The sequence below is a fragment of the Ranitomeya imitator genome, chromosome 7 (genome assembly GCF_032444005.1).
Source record: "Ranitomeya imitator isolate aRanImi1 chromosome 7, aRanImi1.pri, whole genome shotgun sequence".
In the NCBI taxonomy this organism is placed as follows: Eukaryota; Metazoa; Chordata; class Amphibia; order Anura; family Dendrobatidae; genus Ranitomeya; species Ranitomeya imitator.
This window is the reverse complement of record NC_091288.1, coordinates 139,998,690-140,024,131: the sequence shown is the minus strand read 5'-3', so window position 1 is coordinate 140,024,131 and position 25,442 is coordinate 139,998,690.

Genomic DNA, 25,442 nt, shown 5'->3' with positions numbered 1-25,442 from the left:
CTGGCCAGAATTGGCAGAATATGCATTTCAGGAGCTTGCTGGACCAGCAGCTGGTGTCCTATCAGAAAGAGTATTCAGTGCTGCAGGTTCAATATTAACCGAAAAAAGGACTCGTCTGGCTACCCAAAATGTTGATGATTTAACCTTCATTAAAATGAACCACAACTGGATTTCGAATTCTTTTGCCCCACCTTGCCCGGCTGACAACTAGCTTTCCTATGAAAAGGTCTTGCTTGTGGACTGCTCTGACTGACTTTTCCAATCTCGTAATTTGCAGCAGCTGTTTGTCCAGCATACGACATGTTTACACCTCCCTAAATGGCCAAACTCCCCCCACGGGGCCGTGGTCTCGCCACTTGGCGGAAGCACCCGTGAGAGTGCCGTTTGTTTGAAGAGGTGGGTGTGCACGCTTTTGGTCGCCGGCACAGCCACTGGGTCCCTCATAGTACAATAAAGTGTCTCTGGCGGTGGTGGTGCGCACCCAACGTCAGACACACCGTTGTAACATGAGGGGCCCTGGGCCTGTACCGCCGGCTACAAGAGAGTTCCCCCCCAGCTCAAACAGTGCTCTACCGCTTGCAAAATTATCTTTCACAGTTCCACCAATGTTTAGTCTATGCGCTGACATCCTTCAATGCCTGGCACTGACAATACCAATGTGTTGACATGTATGATGGTACTTTAAATAGTCAGGGGCAGTGTCCTATATTTACACCAGTAAATACTTAGCGCCAAATTACTAGGTCTGCAACTCAGCAGAGTAGCCCACCCCTGTACCTAATTATTCCATCCTTTTGTGTTTTCGTTTTGTTGTATATCGAGGCATTAACATCTGTTTATTTTTTGGGAGTACTAACTGTCAGACACTCATTACAATCGGCCTCCGCTGACAACACCAATGCTGCCTGTGTACCCCTGCAAGAGAATTCAAAGTGTCTACAGCCCACTTTTGTTATGTTAGGCCTACTAAGCCTGTCTGCGGTCCATCCTTCCAATAGTCCTCCACTGACCACACCACTGCTGCCCGTGTACCCCTGGAACCTTTTTTAAAGTGCCTACAGCCTAATTTTGTTATGTTAGGCCTACTAAGCCTGTCTGCGGTCCATCCTTCCAATAGTCCTCCACTGACCACACCACTGCTGCCCGTGTACCCCTGGAACCTTTTTTAAAGTGCCTACAGCCTAATTTTGTTATGTTAGGCCTACTAAGCCTGTCTGCGGTCCATCCTTCCAATAGTCCTCCACTGACCACACCACTGCTGCCCGTGTACCCCTGGAACCTTTTTTAAAGTGCCTACAGCCTAATTTTGTTATGTTAGGCCTACTAAGCCTGTCTGCGGTCCATCCTTCCAATAGTCCTCCACTGACCACACCACTGCTGCCCGTGTACCCCTGGAACCTTTTTTAAAGTGCCTACAGCCTAATTTTGTTATGTTAGGCCTACTAAGCCTGTCTGCGGTCCATCCTTCCAATAGTCCTCCACTGACCAGACCACTGCTGCCCGTGTACCGCTGGAACATTATTTAAAGTGCCTACAGCCTGAGCCCACTTTTGTTATGTTAGGCCTACTAAGCCTGTCTGCGGTCCCTCCTTCCACTAGTCCTCCACTGACCAGACCACTGCTGCCCGTGTACTCCTGGAACCTTTTTTAAAGTGCCTACAGCCTAATTTTGTTATGTTAGGCCTACTAAGCTAGTCTGCGGTCCATCCTTCCAATAGTCCTCCACTGACCACACCACTGCTGCCCGTGTACCCCTGGAACCTTTTTTAAAGTGCCTACAGCCTAATTTTGTTATGTTAGGCCTAATAAGCCTGTCTGCGGTCCATCATTCCAATAGTCCTCCACTGACCAGACCACTGCTGCCCGTGTACCCCTGGAACCTTTTTTAATGTGCCTACAGCCTGAGCCCACTTTTGTTATGTTAGGCCTACTAAGCCTGTCTGCGGTCCCTCCTACCAATAGTCCTCCACTGACCAGACCACTGCTGCCCGTGTACCCCTGGAACCTTTTTTAAGGTGCGTACAGCCTAATTTTGTTATGTTAGGCCTACTAAGCCAGTCTGCGGTCCATCCTTCCAATAGTCCTCCACTGACCACACCACTGCTGCCCGTGTACCCCTGGAACTTTTTTTAAAGTGCCTACAGCCTAATTTTGTTATGTTAGGCCTACTAAGCCTGTCTGCGGTCCATCCTTCCAATAGTCCTCCACTGACCACACCACTGCTGCCCGTGTACCCCTGGAACCTTTTTTAAAGTGCCTACAGCCTGAGCCCACTTTTGTTATGTTAGGCCTACTAAGCCTGTCTGTGGTCCCTCCATCCACTAGTCCTCCACTGACCAGACCACTGCTGCCCGTGTACCCCTGGAACCTTTTTTAAAGTTCCTACAGCCTAATTTTGTTATGTTAGGCCTACTAAGCCAGTCTGCGGTCCATCCTTCCAATAGTCCTCCACTGACCACACCACTGCTGCCCGTGTACCCCTGGAACCTTTTTTAAAGTGCCTACAGCCTAATTTTATTATGTTAGGCCTACTAAGCCTGTCTGCGGTCCATCCTTCCAATAGTCCTCCACTGACCACACCACTGCTGCCAGTGTACCCCTGGAACCTTTTTTAAAGTGCCTACAGCCTAATTTTGTTATGTTAGGCCTACTAAGCCTGTCTGCGGTCCATCCTTCCAATAGTCCTCCACTGACCACACCACTGCTGCCCGTGTACCCCTGGAACCTTTTTTAAAGTGCCTACAGCCTAATTTTGTTATGTTAGGCCTACTAAGCCTGTCTGCGGTCCATCCTTCCAATAGTCCTCCACTGACCACACCACTGCTGCCCGTGTACCCCTGGAACCTTTTTTAAAGTGCCTACAGCCTAATTTTGTTATGTTAGGCCTACTAAGCCTGTCTGCGGTCCATCCTTCCAATAGTCCTCCACTGACCACACCACTGCTGCCCGTGTACCCCTGGAACCTTTTTTAAAGTGCCTACAGCCTGAGCCCACTTTTGTTATGTTAGGCCTACTAAGCCTGTCTGTGGTCCCTCCTTCCACTAGTCCTCCACTGACCAGACCACTGCTGCCCGTGTACCCCTGGAACCTTTTTTAAAGTTCCTACAGCCTAATTTTGTTATGTTAGGCCTACTAAGCCAGTCTGCGGTCCATCATTCCAATAGTCCTCCACTGACCACACCACTGCTGCCCGTGTACCCCTGGAACCTTTTTTAAAGTGCCTACAGCCTAATTTTGTTATGTTAGGCCTACTAAGCCTGTCTGCGGTCCATCCTTCCAATAGTCCTCCACTGACCACACCACTGCTGCCCGTGTACCCCTGGAACCTTTTTTAAAGTGCCTACAGCCTGAGCCCACTTTTGTTATGTTAGGCCTACTAAGCCTGTCTGCGGTCCCTCCTTCCACTAGTCCTTCACTGACCAGACCACTGCTGCCCGTGTACACCTGGAACCTTTTTTAAAGTGCCTACAGCCTAATTTTGTTATGTTAGGCTTACTAAGCCTGTCTGCGGTCCATCCTTCCAATAGTCCTCCACTGACCACACCACTGCTGCCTGTGTACCCCTGGAACCTTTTTAAAGTGCCTACAGCCTGAGCCCACTTTTGTTATGTTAGGCCTACTAAGCCTGTCTGTGTTCCCTCCTTCTACTAGTCCTCCACTGACCAGACCACTGCTGCCCGTGTACCCCTGGAACCTTTTTTAAAGTTCCTACGGCCTAATTTTGTTATGTTAGGCGTCCTAAGCCAGTCTGCGGTCCATCCTTCCAATAGTCCTCCACTGACCACACCACTGCTGCCCGTGTACCCCTGGAACCTTTTTTAAAGTGCCTACAGCCTAATTTTGTTATGTTAGGCCTACTAAGCCTGTCTGCGGTCCATCCTTCCAATAGTCCTCCACTGACCACACCACTGCTGCCCGTGTACCCCTGGAACCTTTTTTAAAGTGCCTACAGCCTAATTTTATTATGTTAGGCCTACTAAGCCTGTCTGCGGTCCATCCTTCCAATAGTCTTCCACTGACCACACCACTGCTGCCCGTGTACCCCTGGAACCTTTTTTAAAGTGCCTACAGCCTGAGCCCACTTTTGTTATGTTAGGCCTACTAAGCCTGTCTGCGGTCCCTCCTTCCACTAGTCCTCCACTGACCACACCACTGCTGCCCGTGTACCCCTGGAACCTTTTTTAAAGTGCCTACAGCCTAATTTTGTTATGTTAGGCCTACTAAGCCAGTCTGCGGTCCATCCTTCCAATAGTCCTCCACTGACCACACCACTGCTGCCCGTGTACCCCTGGAACCTTTTTTAAAGTGCCTACAGCCTAATTTTGTTATGTTAGGCCTACTAAGCCTGTCTGCGGTCCATCCTTCCAATAGTCCTCCACTGACCACACCACTGCTGCCCGTGTACTCCTGGAACCTTTTTTAAAGTGCCTACAGCCTGAGCCCACTTTTGTTATGTTAGGCCTACTAAGCCTGTCTGCGGTCCCTCCTTCCACTAGTCCTCCACTGACCACACCACTGCTGCCCGTGTACCCCTGGAACCTTTTTTAAAGTGCCTACAGCCTAATTTTGTTATGTTAGGCCTACTAAGCCTGTCTGCGGTCCATCCTTCCAATAGTCCTCCACTGACCACACCACTGCTGCCCGTGTACCCCTGGAACTTTTTTTAACGTGCCTACAGCCTGAGCCCACTTTTGTTATGTTAGGCCTACTAAGCCTGTCTGCGGTCCCTCCTTCCACTAGTCCTCAACTGACCAGACCACTGCTGCCCGTGTACCCCTGGAACCTTTTTTAAAGTGTCTACAGCCCACTTTTGTTATGTTAGGCCTACTAAGCCTGTCTGCAGTCCCTCCTTCCACTAGTCCTCAACTGACCAGACCACTGCTGCCCGTGTACCCCTGGAACCTATTTTAAAGTGCCTACAGCCAACTTTTTTTATTTATTTTATAATTATAAAGCCAAGATGGACTACGCTGTACCACGGTACGAGCTACCCAGTCGTCACTTCTTTTGCAACAAAAGCTATCCCAGCACTCCACCACCATGTAAAAATCCGCATTGTCCATGCTCTCAGGCAATCTAATAGTAGAAAGGTGCACCTGACAACAGATGCATGGACCGGTAGGCATGTCCACGGAAGGTTACATGTCCATTACGGCGCACTGGGTTAATGTGGTGAATGCATGGTCCACAGGGGACAGCCTACTAAGTCTGTCTGCAGTCCCAAATTGAAATTGTCCTCCGCTTACCACACCAATGCTGCCTGTGTACCCCTGGAACATTTTATAAACTGCATTGAGACAAGTTTTTGTTTTAAGGCCTACTACCAGTGTCTGCCGCTCCAAGGTGTTCTCCAGGTTGCCTTTCCTGAGCTTCAATCTTCAGGCTCTTGTTAAACAGTTTTTTAATCAAACTGCAGTGGGGATAGTACTTGGGTTGGGGCCTACTACCAGTGTCTGCCGCTCCAAGGTGTTCTCCGGGTTGCCTTTCCTGAGCTTTGATCTTCAGGCTCTCGTTAAATAATTTTTAAATCAAACTGCAGTGGGGCTAGTACTTGGGTTGGGGCCTACTAGCAGTGTCTGCCGCTCCAAGGTGTTCTCCGGGTTGCCTTTCCTGAGCTTCGATCTTCAGGCTCTTGTTAAACATTTTTTAAATCAAACTGCAGTGGGGCTAGTACTTGGGTTGGGGCCTACTACCAGTGTCTGACGCTCCAAGGTGTTCTCCTGGTTGCCTTTCCTGAGCTTCGATCATCAGGCTCTTGTTAAACATTTTTTTAATCAAACTGCAGTGGGTCTAGTACTTGGGTTGGGGCCTACTACCAGTGTCTACCGCTCCAAGGTGTTCTCCAGGTTTCCTCTCCATAGCTTCAATCTTAAAGCTCTCGTTTAGTAGTTGTTGAAAGCAACACTGCATTAGGCCTACAAGTTGGGTCTGGGTTGTAGAGACGGTGTCTTCCACTCCAAGGTGTTCCCCAGGTTTCCTCTCCATAGCTTCGAGCTTCTAGCTCTCGTTTAGTAGTTGTTGAAAACAACACTGCATTAGGCCTACAAGTTGGGTCTGGGTTGTAGAGACGGTGTCTTCCACTCCAAGGTGTTCCCCAGGTTTCCTCTCCATTGCTTCAATCTTAAAGCTCTCGTTTAGTAGTTGTTGAAAACAACACTGCATTAGGCCTAAAAGTTGGGTCTGGGTTGTAGAGACGGTGTCTTCCACTCCAAGGTGTTACCCAGGTTTCCTCTCCATAGCTTCGAGCTTCTAGCTCTCGTTTAGTAGTTGTTGAAAACAACACTGCATTAGGCCTACAAGTTGGGTCTGGGTTGTAGAGACGGTGTCTTCCACTCCAAGGTGTTCCCCATGTTTCCTCTCCATTGCTTCGATCTTCTAGCTCTTCTTAAGTAGTTGTTGAAAGCAACACTGCATTAGGCCTACAAGTTGGGTCTGGGTTGTAGAGATGGTGTCTTCCACTCCAAGGTGTTCCCCAGGTTTCCTCTCCATTGCTTCAATCTTAAAGCTCTCGTTTAGTAGTTGTTGAAAACAACACTGCATTAGAACTACAAGTTGGGTCTGGGTTGTAGAGATGGTGTCTTCCACTCCAAGGTGTTCCCCAGGTTTCCTATCCATAGCTTCAATCTTAAAGCTCTCGTTTAGTAGTTGTTGAAAACAACACTGCATTAGGCCTACAAGTTGGGTCTGGGTTGTAGAGACGGTGTCTTCCACTCCAAGTTGTTCCCCAGGTTTCCTCTCCATAGCTTCAATCTTAAAGCTCTCGCTTAGTAGTTGTTGAAAACAACACTGCATTAGGCCTACAAGTTGGGTCTGGGTTGTAGAGACTGTGTCTTCCGCTCCAAGGTGTTCCCCAGGTTTCCTCCCCATAGCTTCAATCTTAAAGCTCTCGTTTAGTAGTTGTTGAAAACAACACTGCATTAGGCCTGCAAGTTGGGTCTGGATTGTAGAGACGGTGTCTTCCACTCCAAGGTGTTCCCCAGGTTTCCTCTCCATAGCTTCAATCTTAAAGCTCTCGTTTAGTAGTTGTTGAAAACAACACTGCATTAGGCCTACAAGTTGGGTCTGGGTTGTAGAGACGGTGTCTTCCGCTCCAACATATTCCCCAGGTTTCCTCTCCATTGCTTCAATCTTCATGCTCGTCTTAAGTAGTTGTTGAAAACAACACTGCATTAGGCCTACAAGTTGGGTCTGGGTTGTAGAGACGGTGTCTTCCACTCCAAGGTGTTCCCCAGGTTTCCTCTCCATAGCTTCAATCTTAAAGCTCTCGTTTAGTAGTTGTTGAAAACAACACTGCATTAGGCCTACAAGTTGGGTCTGGGTTGTAGAGATGGTGTCTTCCGCTCCAAGGTGTTCCCCAGGTTTCCTCTCCATAGCTTCAATCTTAACCCCTTCAAGACCCAGCCTATTTTGACCTTAAATACCTTGCCGATTTTTGCAATTCTGACCAGTGTCCCTTTATGAGGTAATAACTCAGGAACGCTTCAACGGATCCTAGCGGTTCTGAGATTGTTTTTTCGTGACATATTGGGCTTCATGTTAGTGGTAAATTTAGGTCAATAAATTCTGCATTTATTTGTGATAAACACGGAAATTTGGCGAAAATTTTGAAAATTTCGCAATTTTCACATTTTGAATTTTTATTCTGTTAAACCAGAGAGATATGTGACACAAAATAGTTAATAAATAACATTTCCCACATGTTTACTTTACATCAGCACAATTTTGGAAACAAAATTTTTTTTTGTTAGGAAGTTATAAGGGTTAAAATTTGACCAGCGATTTGTCATTTTTACAACGAAATTTACAAAACCATTTTTTTTAGGGACCACCTCACATTTGAAGTCAGTTTGAGGGGTCTATATGGCTGAAAATACCCAAAAGTGACACCATTCTAAAAACTGCACCCCTCAAGGTACTCAAAACCACATTCAAGAAGTTTATTAACCCTTCAGGTGCTTCACAGAAGCAGAAGCAACATGGAAGGAAAAAATGAACATTTAACTTTTTAGTCACAAAAATTATCTTTTAGCAACAATTTTTTTATTTTCCCAATGGTAAAAGGAGAAACTGAACCACGAAAGTTGTTGTCCAATTTGTCCTGAGTACGCTGATACCTCATATGTGGGGGTAAACCACTGTTTTGGCGCACGGCAGGGCTTGGAAGGGAAGGAGCGCCATTTGACTTTTTGAATCAAAAATTGGCTCCACTCTTTAGCGGACACCATGTCACGTTTGGAGAGCCCCCGTGTGCCTAAAAATTGGAGCTCCCACACAAGTGACCCCATTTTGGAAACTAGACGCCCCAAGGAACTTATCTAGATGCATAGTGAGCACTTTGAACCCCCAGGTGCTTCACAAATTGATCCGTAAAAATGAAAAAGTACTTTTTTTTCGCAAAAAAATTCTTTTAGCCTCAATTTTTTCATTTTCACATGGGCAACAGGATAAAATGGATCCTAAAATGTGTTGGGCAATTTCTCCTGAGTACACCAATACCTCACATGTGGAGGTAAACCACTGTTTGGGCACATGGTAAGGCTCGGAAGGGAAGGAGCGCCATTTGACTTTTTGAATGAAAAATTATTTCCATCGTTAGCGGACACCATGTCGCGTTTGGATAGCTCCTGTGTGCCTAAACATTGGCGCTCCCCCACAAGTGACCCCATTTTGGAAACTAGACCCCCAAAGGAACTAATTTAGATGCCTAGTGAGCACTTTAAACCCTCAGGTGCTTCACAAATTGATCTGTAAAAATGAAAAAGTAATTTTTTTTCACAAAAAAATTATTTTCGCCTCAATTTTTTCATTTTCACATGGGCAGTAGGATAAAATGGATCATAAAATTTGTTGGGCAATTTCTCCCGAGTACGCCGATACCTCATATGTGGGGGTAAACCACTGTTTGGGCACTCGGCAGGGCTCGGAAGAGAAGGCGCGCCATTTGACTTTTTGAATGGAAAATTAGCTCCAATTGTTAGCGGACACCATGTCGCGTTTGGAGAGCCCCTGTGTGCCTAAACATTGGAGCTCCCCCACAAGTGACCCCATTTTGGAAACTAGACCCCCCAAGGAACTTATCTAGATGCATATTGAGCACTTTAAACCCCCAGGTGCTTCACAGAAGTTTATAACGCAGAGCCATGAAAATAAAAAATAATTTTTCTTTCCTCAAAAATTATTTTTTAGCCTGGAATTTCCTATTTTGCCAAGCATAATAGGAGAAATTGGACCCCAAATATTGTTGTCCAGTTTGTCCTGAGTACGCTGATACCCCATATGTGGGGGTAAACCACTGTTTGGGCGCACGGCAGGGCTCGGAAGGGATGGCACGCCATTTGGCTTTTTAAATGGAAAATTAGCTCCAATCATTAGCGGACACCATGTCACGTTTGGAGAGCCCCTGTGTGCCTAAACATTGGAGATCCCCCAGAAATGACACCATTTTAGAAACTAGACCCCCAAAGGAACTAATCTAGATGTGTGGTGAGGACTTTGAACCCCCAAGTGCTTCACAGAAGTTTATAACGCAGAGCCATGAAAATAAAAAAAAAAAATATTTTCTCAAAAATGATCTTTTAGCCTGCAATTTTTTATTTTCCCAAGGGTAACAGGAGAAATTTGACCCCAAAAGTTGTTGTCCAGTTTCTCCTGAGTACGCTGATACCCCATATGTGGGGGTAAATCACTGTTTGGGCACATGCCGGGGCTCGGAAGTGAAGTAGTGACGTTTTGAAATGCAGACTTTGATGGAATGCTCTGTGGGCGTCACGTTGCATTTGCAGAGCCCCTGATGTGGCTTAACAGTAGAAACCCCCCACAAGTGACCCCATTTTGGAAACTAGACCCCCAAAGGAACTTATCTAGATGTGTGGTGAGCACTTTGAACCCCCAAGTGCTTCATAGAAGTTTATAATGCAGAGCCGTGAAAATAATAAATACGTTTTCTTTCCTCAAAAATAATTATTTAGCCCAGAATTTTTTAATTTTCCCAAGGGTAACAGGAGAAATTTGACCCCAATGTTTGTTGTCCAGTTTCTCCTGAGTACGGTGATACCCCATATGTGGGGGTAAACTACTGTTTGGGCACATGCCGGGGCTTGGAATTGAAGTAGTGACGTTTTGAAATGCAGACTTTGATGGAATGCTCTGCGGGCGTCACGTTGCGTTTGCAGAGCCCCTGATGTGCCTAAACAGTAGAAACCCCCCACAAGTGACCCCATTTTAGAAACTAGACCCCCCAAGGAACTTATCTAGATATGTGGTGAGCACTTTGAACCCCCAAGTGCTTCACAGACGTTTACAACGCAGAGCCGTGAAAATAAAAAATCATTTTTCTTTCCTCAAAAATTATGTTTTAGCAAGCATTTTTTTAGATTCACAAGGGTAACAGGAGAAATTGGACCCCAGTAATTGTTGCGCAGTTTGTCCTGAGTATGCTGGTACCCCATATGTGGGGGTAAACCACTGTTTGGGCACACGTCAGGGCTCGGAAGTGAGGGAGCACCATTTGACTTTTTGAATACGAGATTGGCTGGAATCAATGGTGGCGCCATGTTGCGTTTGGAGACCCCTGATGTGCCTAAACAGTGGAAACCCCTCAATTCTAACTCCAACACTAACCCCAACACACCCCTAACCCTAATCCCAACTGTAGCCATAATCCTAATCACAACCCTAACCCCAACACACCCCTAACCACAACACTAACCCCAACACACCCCTAACCCTAACCACAACCCTAATTCCAACCCTAACCCTAAGGCTATGTGCCCACGTTGCGGATTCGTGTGAGATATTTCCGCACCATTTTTGAAAAATCTGCGGGTAAAAGGCACTGTGTTTTACCTGCGGATTTTCCACGGATTTCCAGTGTTTTTTGTGCGGATTTCACCTGCGGATTCCTATTGAGGAACAGGTGTAAAACGCTGCGGAATCCGCACAAAGAATTGACATGCTGCGGAAAATACAACGCAGCGTTTCCGCGCGGTATTTTCCGCACCATGGGCACAGCGGATTTGGTTTTTCATATGTTTACATGGTACTGTAAACCTGATGGAACACTGCTGCGAATCCGCAGCCAAATCCGCACCGTGTGCACATGGCCTAATTCTAAAGGTATGTGCACACGCTGCGGAAAACGCTGCGGATCCGCAGCAGTTTCCCATGAGTGTACAGTTCAATGTAAACCTATGGGAAACATGGGTCGGGAAGGGGTTAAAGCTCTCGTTTAGTAGTTGTTGAAAACAACACTGCATTAGGCCTACAAGTTGGGTCTGGGTTGTAGAGACGGTGTCTTCCACTCCAAGGTGTTCCCCAGGTTTCCTCTCCATAGCTTCAATCTTAAAGCTCTCGTTTAGTAGTTGTTGAAAACAACACTGCATTAGGCCTACAAGTTGGGTCTGGGTTGCAGAGACGGTGTCTTCCACTCCAAGGTGTTCCCCAGGTTTCCTCTCCATAGCTTCAATCTTAAAGCTCTCGTTTAGTAGTTGTTGAAAACAACACTGCATTAGGCCTACAAGTTGCGTCTGGGTTGTAGAGATGGTGTCTTCCGCTCCAAGGTGTTCCCCAGGTTTCCTCTCCATTGCTTCAATCTTAAAGCTCTCGTTTAGTAGTTGCTGAAAACAACACTGCATTAGGCCTACAAGTTGGGTCTGGGTTGTAGAGACTGTGTCTTCCACTCCAAGGTGTTCCCCAGGTTTCCTCTCCATAGCTTCGAGCTTCTAGCTCTCATTTAGTAGTTGTTGAAAACAACACTGCATTAGGCCTACAAGTTGGGTCTGGGTTGTAGAGACGGTGTCTTCCACTCCAAGGTGTTCCCCAGGTTTCCTCTCCATTGCTTCAATCTTCTAGCTCTCGTTTAGTAGTTGTTGAAAACAACACTGCATTAGGCCTACAAGTTGGGTCTGGGTTGTAGAGACGGTGTCTTCCACTCCAAGGTGTTCCCCAGGTTTCCTCTCCATTGCTTCGATCTTCCAGCTCTTCTTAAGTAGTTGTTGAAAACAACACTGCATTAGGCCTACAAGTTGGGTCTGGGTTGTAGAGACGGTGTCTTCCACTCCAAGGTGTTCCCCAGGTTTCCTCTCCATAGCTTCAATCTTAAAGCTCTCATTTAGTAGTTGTTGAAAACAACACTGCATTAGGCCTACACGTTGGGTCTGGCTTGTAGAGACGGTGTCTTCCGCTCCAAGGTGTTCCCCAGGTTTCTTCTCCATAGCTTCAATCTTAAAGCTCTCGTTTAGTAGTTGTTGAAAACAACACTGCATTAGGCCTACAAGTTGGGTCTGGGTTGTAGAGATGGTGTCTTCCGCTCCAAGGTGTTCCCCAGGTTTCCTCTCCATAGCTTCAATCTTAAAGCTCTCGTTTAGTAGTTGTTGAAAACAACACTGCATTAGGCCTACAAGTTGGGTCTGGGTTGTAGAGACGGTGTCTTCCACTCCAAGGTGTTCCCCAGGTTTCCTCTCCATAGCTTCGAGCTTCTAGCTCTCGTTTAGTAGTTGTTGAAAACAACACTGCATTAGGCCTACTAGTTGGGTCTGGGTTGTAGAGACAGTGTCTTCCACTCCAAGGTGTTCCCCAGGTTTCCTCTCCATAGCTTCAATCTTAAAGCTCTCGTTTAGTAGTTGTTGAAAACAACACTGCATTAGGCCTACAAGTTGCGTCTGGGTTGTAGAGATGGTGTCTTCCGCTCCAAGGTGTTCCCCAGGTTTCCTCTCCATTGCTTCAATCTTAAAGCTCTCGTTTAGTAGTTGCTGAAAACAACACTGCATTAGGCCTACAAGTTGGGTCTGGGTTGTAGAGACGGTGTCTTCCACTCCAAGGTGTTCCCCAGGTTTCCTCTCCATAGCTTCGAGCTTCTAGCTCTCATTTAGTAGTTGTTGAAAACAACACTGCATTAGGCCTACAAGTTGGGTCTGGGTTGTAGAGACGGTGTCTTCCACTCCAAGGTGTTCCCCAGGTTTCCTCTCCATTGCTTCAATCTTCTAGCTCTCGTTTAGTAGTTGTTGAAAACAACACTGCATTAGGCCTACAAGTTGGGTCTGGGTTGTAGAGACGGTGTCTTCCACTCCAAGGTGTTCCCCAGGTTTCCTCTCCATTGCTTCGATCTTCTAGCTCTTCTTAAGTAGTTGTTGAAAACAACACTGCATTAGGCCTACAAGTTGGGTCTGGGTTGTAGAGACGGTGTCTTCCACTCCAAGGTGTTCCCCAGGTTTCCTCTCCATAGCTTCAATCTTAAAGCTCTCATTTAGTAGTTGTTGAAAACAACACTGCATTAGGCCTACACGTTGGGTCTGGCTTGTAGAGACGGTGTCTTCCGCTCCAAGGTGTTCCCCAGGTTTCTTCTCCATAGCTTCAATCTTAAAGCTCTCGTTTAGTAGTTGTTGAAAACAACACTGCATTAGGCCTACAAGTTGGGTCTGGGTTGTAGAGATGGTGTCTTCCGCTCCAAGGTGTTCCCCAGGTTTCCTCTCCATAGCTTCAATCTTAAAGCTCTCGTTTAGTAGTTGTTGAAAACAACACTGCATTAGGCCTACAAGTTGGGTCTGGGTTGTAGAGACGGTGTCTTCCACTCCAAGGTGTTCCCCAGGTTTCCTCTCCATAGCTTCGAGCTTCTAGCTCTCGTTTAGTAGTTGTTGAAAACAACACTGCATTAGGCCTACTAGTTGGGTCTGGGTTGTAGAGACAGTGTCTTCCACTCCAAGGTGTTCCCCAGGTTTCCTCTCCATAGCGTCAATCTTAAAGCTCTCGTTTAGTAGTTGTTGAAAACAACACTGCATTAGGACTACAAGTTGGGTCTGGGTTGTAGAGACGGTGTCTTCCGCTCCAAGGTGTTCCCCAGGTTTCCTCTCCATAGCTTCAATCTTAAAGCTCTCGTTTAGTAGTTGTTGAAAACAACACTGCATTAGGCCTACAAGTTGGGTCTGGGTTGTAGAGACGGTGTCTTCCACTCCAAGGTGTTCCCCAGGTTTCCTCTCCATAGCTTCAATCTTAAAGCTCTCGTTTAGTAGTTGTTGAAAACAACACTGCATTAGGCCTACAAGTTGGGTCTGGGTTGTAGAGACGGTGTCTTCCAATCCAAGGTGTTCCCCAGATTTCCTCTCCATAGCTTCAATCTTAAAGCTCTCGTTTAGTAGTTGTTGAAAACAACACTGCATTAGGCCTACAAGTTGCGTCTGGGTTGTAGAGATGGTGTCTTCCGCTCCAAGGTGTTCCCCAGGTTTCCTCTCCAATCTTAAAGCTCTCGTTTAGTAGTTGTTGAAAACAACACTGCATTAGGCCTACTAGTTGGGTCTGGGTTGTAGAGACAGTGTCTTCCACTCCAAGGTGTTCCCCAGGTTTCCTCTCCATAGCGTCAATCTTAAAGCTCTCGTTTAGTAGTTGTTGAAAACAACACTGCATTAGGACTACAAGTTGGGTCTGGGTTGTAGAGACGGTGTCTTCCGCTCCAAGGTGTTCCCCAGGTTTCCTCTCCATAGCTTCAATCTTAAAGCTCTCGTTTAGTAGTTGTTGAAAACAACACTGCATTAGGCCTACAAGTTGGGTCTGGGTTGTAGAGACGGTGTCTTCCACTCCAAGGTGTTCCCCAGGTTTCCTCTCCATAGCTTCAATCTTAAAGCTCTCGTTTAGTAGTTGTTGAAAACAACACTGCATTAGGCCTACAAGTTGGGTCTGGGTTGTAGAGACGGTGTCTTCCAATCCAAGGTGTTCCCCAGATTTCCTCTCCATAGCTTCAATCTTAAAGCTCTCGTTTAGTAGTTGTTGAAAACAACACTGCATTAGGCCTACAAGTTGCGTCTGGGTTGTAGAGATGGTGTCTTCCGCTCCAAGGTGTTCCCCAGGTTTCCTCTCCAATCTTAAAGCTCTCGTTTAGTAGTTGTTGAAAACAACACTGCATTAGGCCTACAAGTTGGGTCTGGGTTGTAGAGACGGTGTCTTCCACGCCAAGGTGTTCCCCAGGTTTCCTCTCCATAGCTTCGAGCTTCTAGCTCTCGTTTAGTAGTTGTTGAAAACAACACTGCATTAGGCCTACAAGTTGGGTCTGGGTTGTAGAGACGGTGTCTTCCACTCCAAGGTGTTCCCCAGGTTTCCTCTCCATTGCTTCAATCTTAAAGCTCTCGTTTAGTAGTTGTTGAAAACAACACTGCATTAGGCCTACAAGTTGGGTCTGGGTTGTAGAGACGGTGTCTTCCACTCCAAGGTGTTCCCCAGGTTTCCTCTCCATAGCTTCGAGCTTCTAGCTCTCGTTTAGTAGTTGTTGAAAACAACACTGCATTAGGCCTACAAGTTGGGTCTGGGTTGTAGAGACAGTGTCTTCCACTCCAAGGTGTTCCCCAGGTTTCCTCTCCATAGCTTCAATCTTAAAGCTCTCGTTTAGTAGTTGTTGAAAACAACACTGCATTAGGCCTACAAGTTGGGTCTGGGTTGTAGAGATGGTGTCTTCCGCTCCAAGGTGTTCCCCAGGTTTCCTCTCCATAGCTTCAATCTTAAAGCTCTCATTTAGTAGTTGTTGAAAACAACACTGCATTAGGCCTACAAGTTGGGTCTGGGTTGTAGAGACGGTGTCTTCCACTCCAAGGTGTTCCCCAGGTTTCCTCTCCATAGCTTCAATCTTAAAGCTCTCGTTTAGTAGTTGTTGAAAACAACACTGCATTAGGCCTACAAGTTGGGTCTGGGTTGCAGAGACGGTGTCTTCCACTCCAAGGTGTTCCCCAGGTTTCCTCTCCATAGCTTCAATCTTAAAGCTCTCGTTTAGTAGTTGTTGAAAACAACACTGCATTAGGCCTATAAGTTGCGTCTGGGTTGTAGAGATGGTGTCTTCCGCTCCAAGGTGTTCCCCAGGTTTCCTCTCCATTGCTTCAATCTTAAAGCTCTCGTTTAGTAGTTGCTGAAAACAACACTGCATTAGGCCTACAAGTTGGGTCTGGGTTGTAGAGACGGTGTCTTCCACTCCAAGGTGTTCCCCAGGTTTCCTCTCCATAGCTTCGAGCTTCTAGCTCTCGTTTAGTAGTTGTTGAAAACAACACTGCATTAGGCCTACAAGTTGGGTCTGGGTTGTAGAGACGGTGTCTTCCACTCCAAGGTGTTCCCCAGGTTTCCTCTCCATTGCTTCAATCTTCTAGCTCTCGTTTAGTAGTTGTTGAAAACAACACTGCATTAGGCCTACAAGTTGGGTCTGGGTTGTAGAGACGGTGTCTTCCACTCCAAGGTGTTCCCCAGGTTACCTCTCCATTGCTTCGATCTTCTAGCTCTCGTTTAGTAGTTGTTGAAAACAACACTGCATTAGGCCTACAAGTTGGGTCTGGGTTGTAGAGATGGTGTCTTCCGCTCCAAGGTGTTCCCCAGGTTTCCTCTCCATTGCTTCAATCTTAAAGCTCTCGTTTAGTAGTTGTTGAAAACAACACTGCATTAGGCCTACAAGTTGGGTCTGGGTTGTAGAGACGGTGTCTTCCACTCCAAGGTGTTCCCCAGGTTACCTCTCCATTGCTTCGATCTTCTAGCTCTTCTTAAGTAGTTGTTGAAAACAACACTGCATTAGGCCTACAAGTTGGGTCTGGGTTGTAGAGACGGTGTCTTCCACTCCAAGGTGTTCCCCAGGTTTCCTCTCCATAGCTTCAATCTTAAAGCTCTCATTTAGTAGTTGTTGAAAACAACACTGCATTAGGCCTACACGTTGGGTCTGGCTTGTAGAGACGGTGTCTTCCGCTCCAAGGTGTTCCCCAGGTTTCTTCTCCATAGCTTCAATCTTAAAGCTCTCGTTTAGTAGTTGTTGAAAACAACACTGCATTAGGCCTACAAGTTGGGTCTGGGTTGTAGAGATGGTGTCTTCCGCTCCAAGGTGTTCCCCAGGTTTCCTCTCCATAGCGTCAATCTTAAAGCTCTCGTTTAGTAGTTGTTGAAAACAACACTGCATTAGGACTACAAGTTGGGTCTGGGTTGTAGAGACGGTGTCTTCCGCTCCAAGGTGTTCCCCAGGTTTCCTCTCCATAGCTTCAATCTTAAAGCTCTCGTTTAGTAGTTGTTGAAAACAACACTGCATTAGGCCTACAAGTTGGGTCTGGGTTGTAGAGACGGTGTCTTCCACTCCAAGGTGTTCCCCAGGTTTCCTCTCCATAGCTTCAATCTTAAAGCTCTCGTTTAGTAGTTGTTGAAAACAACACTGCATTAGGCCTACAAGTTGGGTCTGGGTTGTAGAGACGGTGTCTTCCAATCCAAGGTGTTCCCCAGGTTTCCTCTCCATAGCTTCAATCTTAAAGCTCTTGTTTAGTAGTTGTTGAAAACAACACTGCATTAGGCCTACAAGTTGCGTCTGGGTTGTAGAGATGGTGTCTTCCGCTCCAAGGTGTTCCCCAGGTTTCCTCTCCATTGCTTCAATCTTAAAGCTCTCGTTTAGTAGTTGTTGAAAACAACACTGCATTAGGCCTACAAGTTGGGTCTGGGTTGTAGAGACGGTGTCTTCCACTCCAAGGTGTTCCCCAGGTTTCCTCTCCATAGCTTCGAGCTTCTAGCTCTCGTTTAGTAGTTGTTGAAAACAACACTGCATTAGGCCTACAAGTTGGGTCTGGGTTGTAGAGACGGTGTCTTCCACTCCAAGGTGTTCCCCAGGTTTCCTCTCCATTGCTTCGATCTTCTAGCTCTTCTTAAGTAGTTGTTGAAAACAACACTGCATTAGGCCTACAAGTTGGGTCTGGCTTGTAGAGATGATGTCTTCCACTCCAAGGTGTTCCCCAGGTTTCCTCTCCATAGCTTCAATCTTAAAGCTCTCGTTTAGTAGTTGTTGAAAACAACACTGCATTAGGCCTACAAGTTGGGTCTGGGTTGTAGAGACGGTATCTTCCACTCCCAGGTGTTCCCCAGGTCTCTTCTCCATAGCTTCAATCTTAAAGCTCTCTTTTAGTAGTTGTTGAAAACAACACTGCATTAGGCCTACAAGTTGGGTCTGGGTTGTAGAGACGGTGTCTTCCACTCCAAGGTGTTCCCCAGGTTTCCCCTCCATAGCTTCGAGCTTCTAGCTCTCGTTTAGTAGTTGTTGAAAACAACACTGCATTAGGCCTACAAGTTGGGTCTGGGTTGTAGAGACGGTGTCTTCCTTTCCAAGGTGTTCCCCAGGTTTCCTCTCCATTGCTTCGATCTTCTAGCTCTTCTTAAGTAGTTGTTGAAAACAACACTGCATTAGACCTACAAGTTGGGTCTGGGTTGTAGAGACGGTGTCTTCGCTCCAAGGTGTTCCCCAGGTTTCCTCTCCATAGCTTCAATCTTAAAGCTCTCGTTTAGTAGTTGTTGAAAACAACACTGCATTAGGCCTACAAGTTGGGTCTGGGTTGTAGAGACGGTGTCTTCCACTCCAAGGTGTTCCCCAGGTTTCCTCTCCATAGCTTCAATCTTAAAGCTCTCGTTTAGTAGTTGTTGAAAACAACACTGCATTAGGCCTACAAGTTGGGTCTGGGTTGCAGAGACGGTGTCTTCCACTCCAAGGTGTTCCCCAGGTTTCCTCTCCATTGCTTCAATCTTAAAGCTCTCGTTTAGTAGTTGTTGAAAACAACACTGCATTAGGCCTACAAGTTGGGTCTTGGTTGTAGAGACGGTGTCTTCGCTCCAAGGTGTTCCCCAGGTTTCCTCTCCATAGCTTCAATCTTAAAGCTCTCGTTTAGTAGTTGTTGAAAACAACACTGCATTAGGCCTACAAGTTGGGTCTGGGTTGTAGAGACGGTGTCTTCCGCTCCAAGGTGTTCCCCAGGTTTCCTCTCCATAGCTTCGAGCTTCTAGCTCTCGTTTAGTAGTTGTTGAAAACAACACTGCATTAGGCCTACAAGTTGGGTCTGGGTTGTAGAGACAGTGTCTTCCACTCCAAGGTGTTCCCCAGGTTTCCTCTCCATAGCTTCAATCTTAAAGCTCTCGTTTAGTAGTTGTTGAAAACAACACTGCATTACGACTACAAGTTTGGTCTGGGTTGTACAGACGGTGTCTTCCGCTCCAAGGTGTTCCCCAGGTTTCCTCTCCATAGCTTCAATCTTAAAGCTCTCGTTTAGTAGTTGTTGAAAACAACACTGCATTAGGCCTACAAGTTGGGTCTGGGTTGTAGAGACGGTGTCTTCCACTCCAAGGTGTTCCCCAGGTTTCCTCTCCGTAGCTTCAATCTTAAAGCTCTCGTTTAGTAGTTGTTGAAAACAACACTGCATTAGGCCTACAAGTTGGTTCTGGGTTGCAGAGATGGTGTCTTACACTCCAAGGTGTTCCCCAGGTTTCCTCTCCATAGCTTCAATCTTAAAGCTCTCGTTTAGTAGTTGTTGAAAACAACACTGCATTAGGCCTACAAGTTGCGTCTGGGTTGTAGAGATGGTGTCTTCCGCTCCAAGGTGTTCCCCAGGTTTCCTCTCCATTGCTTCAATCTTAAAGCTCTCGTTTAGTAGTTGTTGAAAACAACACTGCATTAGGACTACAAGTTGGGTCTGGGTTGTAGAGACGGTGTCTTCCGCTCCAAGGTGTTCCCCAGGTTTCCTCTCCATAGCTTCAATCTTAAAGCTCTCGTTTAGTAGTTGTTGAAAACAACAGTGCATTAGGCCTACAAGTTGGGTCTGGGTTGTAGAGACGGTGTCTTCCACTCCAAGGTGTTCCCCAGGTTTCCTCTCCGTAGCTTCAATCTTAAAGCTCTCGTTTAGTAGTTGTTGAAAACAACACTGCATTAGGCCTACAAGTTGGGTCTGGGTTGCAGAGACGGTGTCTTCCACTCCAAGGTGTTCCCCAGGTTTCCTCTCCATAGCTTCAATCTTAAAGCTCTCGTTTAGTAGTTGTTGAAAACAACACTGCATTAGGCCTACAAGTTGCGTCTGGGTTGTAGAGATGGTGTCTTCCGCTCCAAAGTGTTCCCCAGGTTTCCTCTCCATTGCTTCAATCTTAAAGCTCTCGTTTAGTAGTTGTTGAAAACAACACTGCATTAGGCCTACAAGTTGGGTCTTGGTTGTAGAGACGGTGTCTTCGCTCCAAGGTGTTCCCCAGGTTTCCTCTCCATAGCTTCAATCTTAAAGCTCTTGTTTAGTAGTTGTTGAAAACAACACTGCATTAGGCCTACAAGTTGGGTCTGGGTTGTAGAGACGGTGTCTTCCGCTCCAAGGTGTTCCCCAGGTTTCCTCTCCATAGCTTCGAGCTTCTAGCTCTCGTTTAGTAGTTGTTGAAAACAACACTGCATTAGGCCTACAAGTTGGGTCTGGGTTGTAGAGACAGTGTCTTCCACTCCAAGGTGTTCCCCAGGTTTCCTCTCCATAGCTTCAATCTTAAAGCTCTCGTTTAGTAGTTGTTGAAAACAACACTGCATTAGGCCTACAAGTTGGGTCTGGGTTGTAGAGACGGTGTCTTCCACTCCAAGGTGTTCCCCAGGTTTCCTCTCCATAGCTTCAATCTTAAAGCTCTCGTTTAGTAGTTGTTGAAAACAACACTGCATTAGGCCTACAAGTTGGTTCTGGGTTGTAGAGATGGTGTCTTCCACTCCAAGGTGTTCCCCAGGTTTCCTCTCCATAGCTTCAATCTTAAAGCTCTCGTTTAGTAGTTGTTGAAAACAACACTGCATTAGGCCTACAAGTTGCGTCTGGGTTGTAGAGATGGTGTCTTCCGCTCCAAGGTGTTCCCCAGGTTTCCTCTCCATTGCTTCAATCTTAAAGCTCTCGTTTAGTAGTTGTTGAAAACAACACTGCATTAGGCCTACAAGTTGGGTCTGGGTTGTAGAGACGGTGTCTTCCACGCCAAGGTGTTCCCCAGGTTTCCTCTCCATAGCTTCGAGCTTCTAGCTCTCGTTTAGCAGTTGTTGAAAACAACACTGCATTAGGCCTACAAGTTGGGTCTGGGTTGTAGAGATGGTGTCTTCCACTCCAAGGTGTTCCCCAGGTTTCCTCTCCATAGCTTCAATCTTAAAGCTCTCGTTTAGTAGTTGTTGAAAACAACACTGCATTAGGCCTACAAGTTGCGTCTGGGTTGTAGAGATGGTGTCTTCCGCTCCAAGGTGTTCCCCAGGTTTCCTCTCCATTGCTTCAATCTTAAAGCTCTCGTTTAGTAGTTGTTGAAAACAACACTGCATTAGGCCTACAAGTTGGGTCTGGGTTGTAGAGACGGTGTCTTCCAATCCAAGGTGTTCCCCAGGTTTCCTCTCCATAGCTTCAATCTTAAAGCTCTTGTTTAGTAGTTGTTGAAAACAACACTGCATTAGGCCTACAAGTTGCGTCTGGGTTGTAGAGATGGTGTCTTCCGCTCCAAGGTGTTCCCCAGGTTTCCTCTCCATTGCTTCAATCTTAAAGCTCTCGTTTAGTAGTTGTTGAAAACAACACTGCATTAGGCCTACAAGTTGGGTCTGGGTTGTAGAGACGGTGTCTTCCACGCCAAGGTGTTCCCCAGGTTTCCTCTCCATAGCTTCGAGCTTCTAGCTCTCGTTTAGCAGTTGTTGAAAACAACACTGCATTAGGCCTACAAGTTGGGTCTGGGTTGTAGAGACGGTGTCTTCCACTCCAAGGTGTTCCCCAGGTTTCCTCTCCATTGCTTCAATCTTAAAGCTCTCATTTAGTAGTTGTTGAAAACAACACTGCATTAGGCCTACAAGTTGGGTCTGGGTTGTAGAGACGGTGTCTTCCACTCCAAGGTGTTCCCCAGGTTTCCTCTCCATAGCTTCGAGCTTCTAGCTCTCGTTTAGTAGTTGTTGAAAACAACACTGCATTAGGCCTACAAGTTGGGTCTGGGTTGTAGAGACGGTGTCTTCCACTCCAAGGTGATCCCCAGGTTTCCTCTCCATTGCTTCGATCTTCTAGCTCTTCTTAAGTAGTTGTTGAAAACAACACTGCATTAGGCCTACAAGTTGGGTCTGGCTTGTAGAGATGATGTCTTCCACTAAAAAGGTGTTCCCCAGGTTTCCTCTTCATAGCTTCAATCTTAAAGCTCTCGTTTAGTAGTTGTTGAAAACAACACTGCATTAGGCCTACAAGTTGGGTCTGGGTTGTAGAGACGGTGTCTTCCACTCCAAGGTGTTCCCCAGGTCTCTTCTCCATAGCTTCAATCTTAAAGCTCTCTTTTAGTAGTTGTCGAAAACAACACTGCATTAGGCCTACAAGTTGGGTCTGGGTTGTAGAGACGGTGTCTTCCACTCCAAGGTGTTCCCCAGGTTTCCCCTCCATAGCTTCGAGCTTCTAGCTCTCGTTTAGTAGTTGTTGAAAACAACACTGCATTAGGCCTACAAGTTGGGTCTGGGTTGTAGAGACGGTGTCTTCCTCTCCAAGGTGTTCCCCAGGTTTCCTCTCCATTGCTTCGATCTTCTAGCTCTTCTTAAGTAGTTGTTGAAAACAACACTGCATTAGACCTACAAGTTGGGTCTGGGTTGTAGAGACGGTGTCTTCGCTCCAAGGTGTTCCCCAGGTTTCCTCTCCATAGCTTCAATCTTAAAGCTCTCGTTTAGTAGTTGTTGAAAACAACACTGCATTAGGCCTACAAGTTGGGTCTGGGTTGTAGAGACGGTGTCTTCCACTCCAAGGTGTTCCCCAGGTTTCCTCTCTATAGCTTCAATCTTAAAGCTCTCGTTTAGTAGTTGTTGAAAACAACACTGCATTAGGCCTACAAGTTGGGTCTGGGTTGCAGAGACGGTGTCTTCCACTCCAAGGTGTTCCCCAGGTTTCCTCTCCATTGCTTCAATCTTAAAGCTCTCGTTTAGTAGTTGTTGAAAACAACACTGCATTAGGCCTACAAGTTGGGTCTTGGTTGTAGAGACGGTGTCTTCGCTCCAAGGTGTTCCCCAGGTTTCCTCTCCATAGCTTCAATCTTAAAGCTCTCGTTTAGTAGTTGTTGAAAACAATACTGCATTAGGCCTACAAGTTTGGTCTGGGTTGTAGAGACGGTGTCTTCCGCTCCAAGGTGTTCCCCAGGTTTCCTCTCCATAGCTTCGAGCTTCTAGCTCTCGTTTAGTAGTTGTTGAAAACAACACTGCATTAGGCCTACAAGTTGGGTCTGGGTTGTAGAGACAGTGTCTTCCACTCCAAGGTGTTCCCCAGGTTTCCTCTCCATAGCTTCAATCTTAAAGCTCTCGTTTAGTAGTTGTTGAAAACAACACTGCATTACGACTACAAGTTTGGTCTGGGTTGTACAGACGGTGTCTTCCGCTCCAAGGTGTTCCCCAGGTTTCCTCTCCATAGCTTCAATCTTAAAGCTCTCGTTTAGTAGTTGTTGAAAACAACACTGCATTAGGCCTACAAGTTGGGTCTGGGTTGTAGAGACGGTGTCTTCCACTCCAAGGTGTTCCCCAGGTTTCCTCTCCGTAGCTTCAATCTTAAAGCTCTCGTTTAGTAGTTGTTGAAAACAACACTGCATTAGGCCTACAAGTTGGTTCTGGGTTGCAGAGATGGTGTCTTACACTCCAAGGTGTTCCCCAGGTTTCCTCTCCATAGCTTCAATCTTAAAGCTCTCGTTTAGTAGTTGTTGAAAACAACACTGCATTAGGCCTACAAGTTGCGTCTGGGTTGTAGAGATGGTGTCTTCCGCTCCAAGGTGTTCCCCAGGTTTCCTCTCCATTGCTTCAATCTTAAAGCTCTCGTTTAGTAGTTGTTGAAAACAACACTGCATTAGGACTACAAGTTGGGTCTGGGTTGTAGAGACGGTGTCTTCCGCTCCAAGGTGTTCCCCAGGTTTCCTCTCCATAGCTTCAATCTTAAAGCTCTCGTTTAGTAGTTGTTGAAAACAACAGTGCATTAGGCCTACAAGTTGGGTCTGGGTTGTAGAGACGGTGTCTTCCACTCCAAGGTGTTCCCCAGGTTTCCTCTCCGTAGCTTCAATCTTAAAGCTCTCGTTTAGTAGTTGTTGAAAACAACACTGCATTAGGCCTACAAGTTGGGTCTGGGTTGCAGAGACGGTGTCTTCCACTCCAAGGTGTTCCCCAGGTTTGCTCTCCATAGCTTCAATCTTAAAGCTCTCGTTTAGTAGTTGTTGAAAACAACACTGCATTAGGCCTACAAGTTGCGTCTGGGTTGTAGAGATGGTGTCTTCCGCTCCAAGGTGTTCCCCAGGTTTCCTCTCCATTGCTTCAATCTTAAAGCTCTCGTTTAGTAGTTGTTGAAAACAACACTGCATTAGGCCTACAAGTTGGGTCTTGGTTGTAGAGACGGTGTCTTCGCTCCAAGGTGTTCCCCAGGTTTCCTCTCCATAGCTTCAATCTTAAAGCTCTTGTTTAGTAGTTGTTGAAAACAACACTGCATTAGGCCTACAAGTTGGGTCTGGGTTGTAGAGACGGTGTCTTCCGCTCCAAGGTGTTCCCCAGGTTTCCTCTCCATAGCTTCGAGCTTCTAGCTCTCGTTTAGTAGTTGTTGAAAACAACACTGCATTAGGCCTACAAGTTGGGTCTGGGTTGTAGAGACAGTGTCTTCCACTCCAAGGTGTTCCCCAGGTTTCCTCTCCATAGCTTCAATCTTAAAGCTCTCGTTTAGTAGTTGTTGAAAACAACACTGCATTAGGACTACAAGTTTGGTCTGGGTTGTACAGACGGTGTCTTCCGCTCCAAGGTGTTCCCCAGGTTTCCTCTCCATAGCTTCAATCTTAAAGCTCTCGTTTAGTAGTTGTTGAAAACAACACTGCATTAGGCCTACAAGTTGGGTCTGGGTTGTAGAGACGGTGTCTTCCACTCCAAGGTGTTCCCCAGGTTTCCTCTCCGTAGCTTCAATCTTAAAGCTCTCGTTTAGTAGTTGTTGAAAACAACACTGCATTAGGCCTACAAGTTGGTTCTGGGTTGTAGAGATGGTGTCTTCCACTCCAAGGTGTTCCCCAGGTTTCCTCTCCATAGCTTCAATCTTAAAGCTCTCGTTTAGTAGTTGTTGAAAACAACACTGCATTAGGCCTACAAGTTGCGTCTGGGTTGTAGAGATGGTGTCTTCCGCTCCAAGGTGTTCCCCAGGTTTCCTCTCCATTGCTTCAATCTTAAAGCTCTCGTTTAGTAGTTGTTGAAAACAACACTGCATTAGGCCTACAAGTTGGGTCTGGGTTGTAGAGACGGTGTCTTCCACTCCAATGTGTTCCCCAGGTTTCCTCTCCATTGCTTCAATCTTAAAGCTCTCGTTTAGTAGTTGTTAAAAACAACACTGCATTAGGCCTACAAGTTGGGTCTGGGTTGTAGAGTCGGTGTCTTTCGCTCCAAGGTGTTCCCCAGGTTTCTTCTCCATAGCTTCAATCTTAAAGCTCTCGTTTAGTAGTTGTTGAAAACAACACTGCATTAGGCCTACAAGTTGGGTCTGGGTTGTAGAGACGGTGTCTTCCGCTCCAAGGTGTTCCCCAGGTTTCCTCTCCATAGCTTCGAGCTTCTAGCTCTCGTTTAGTAGTTGTTGAAAACAACACTGCATTAGGCCTACAAGTTGGGTCTGGGTTGTAGAGACAGTGTCTTCCACTCCAAGGTGTTCCCCAGGTTTCCTCTCCATAGCTTCAATCTTAAAGCTCTC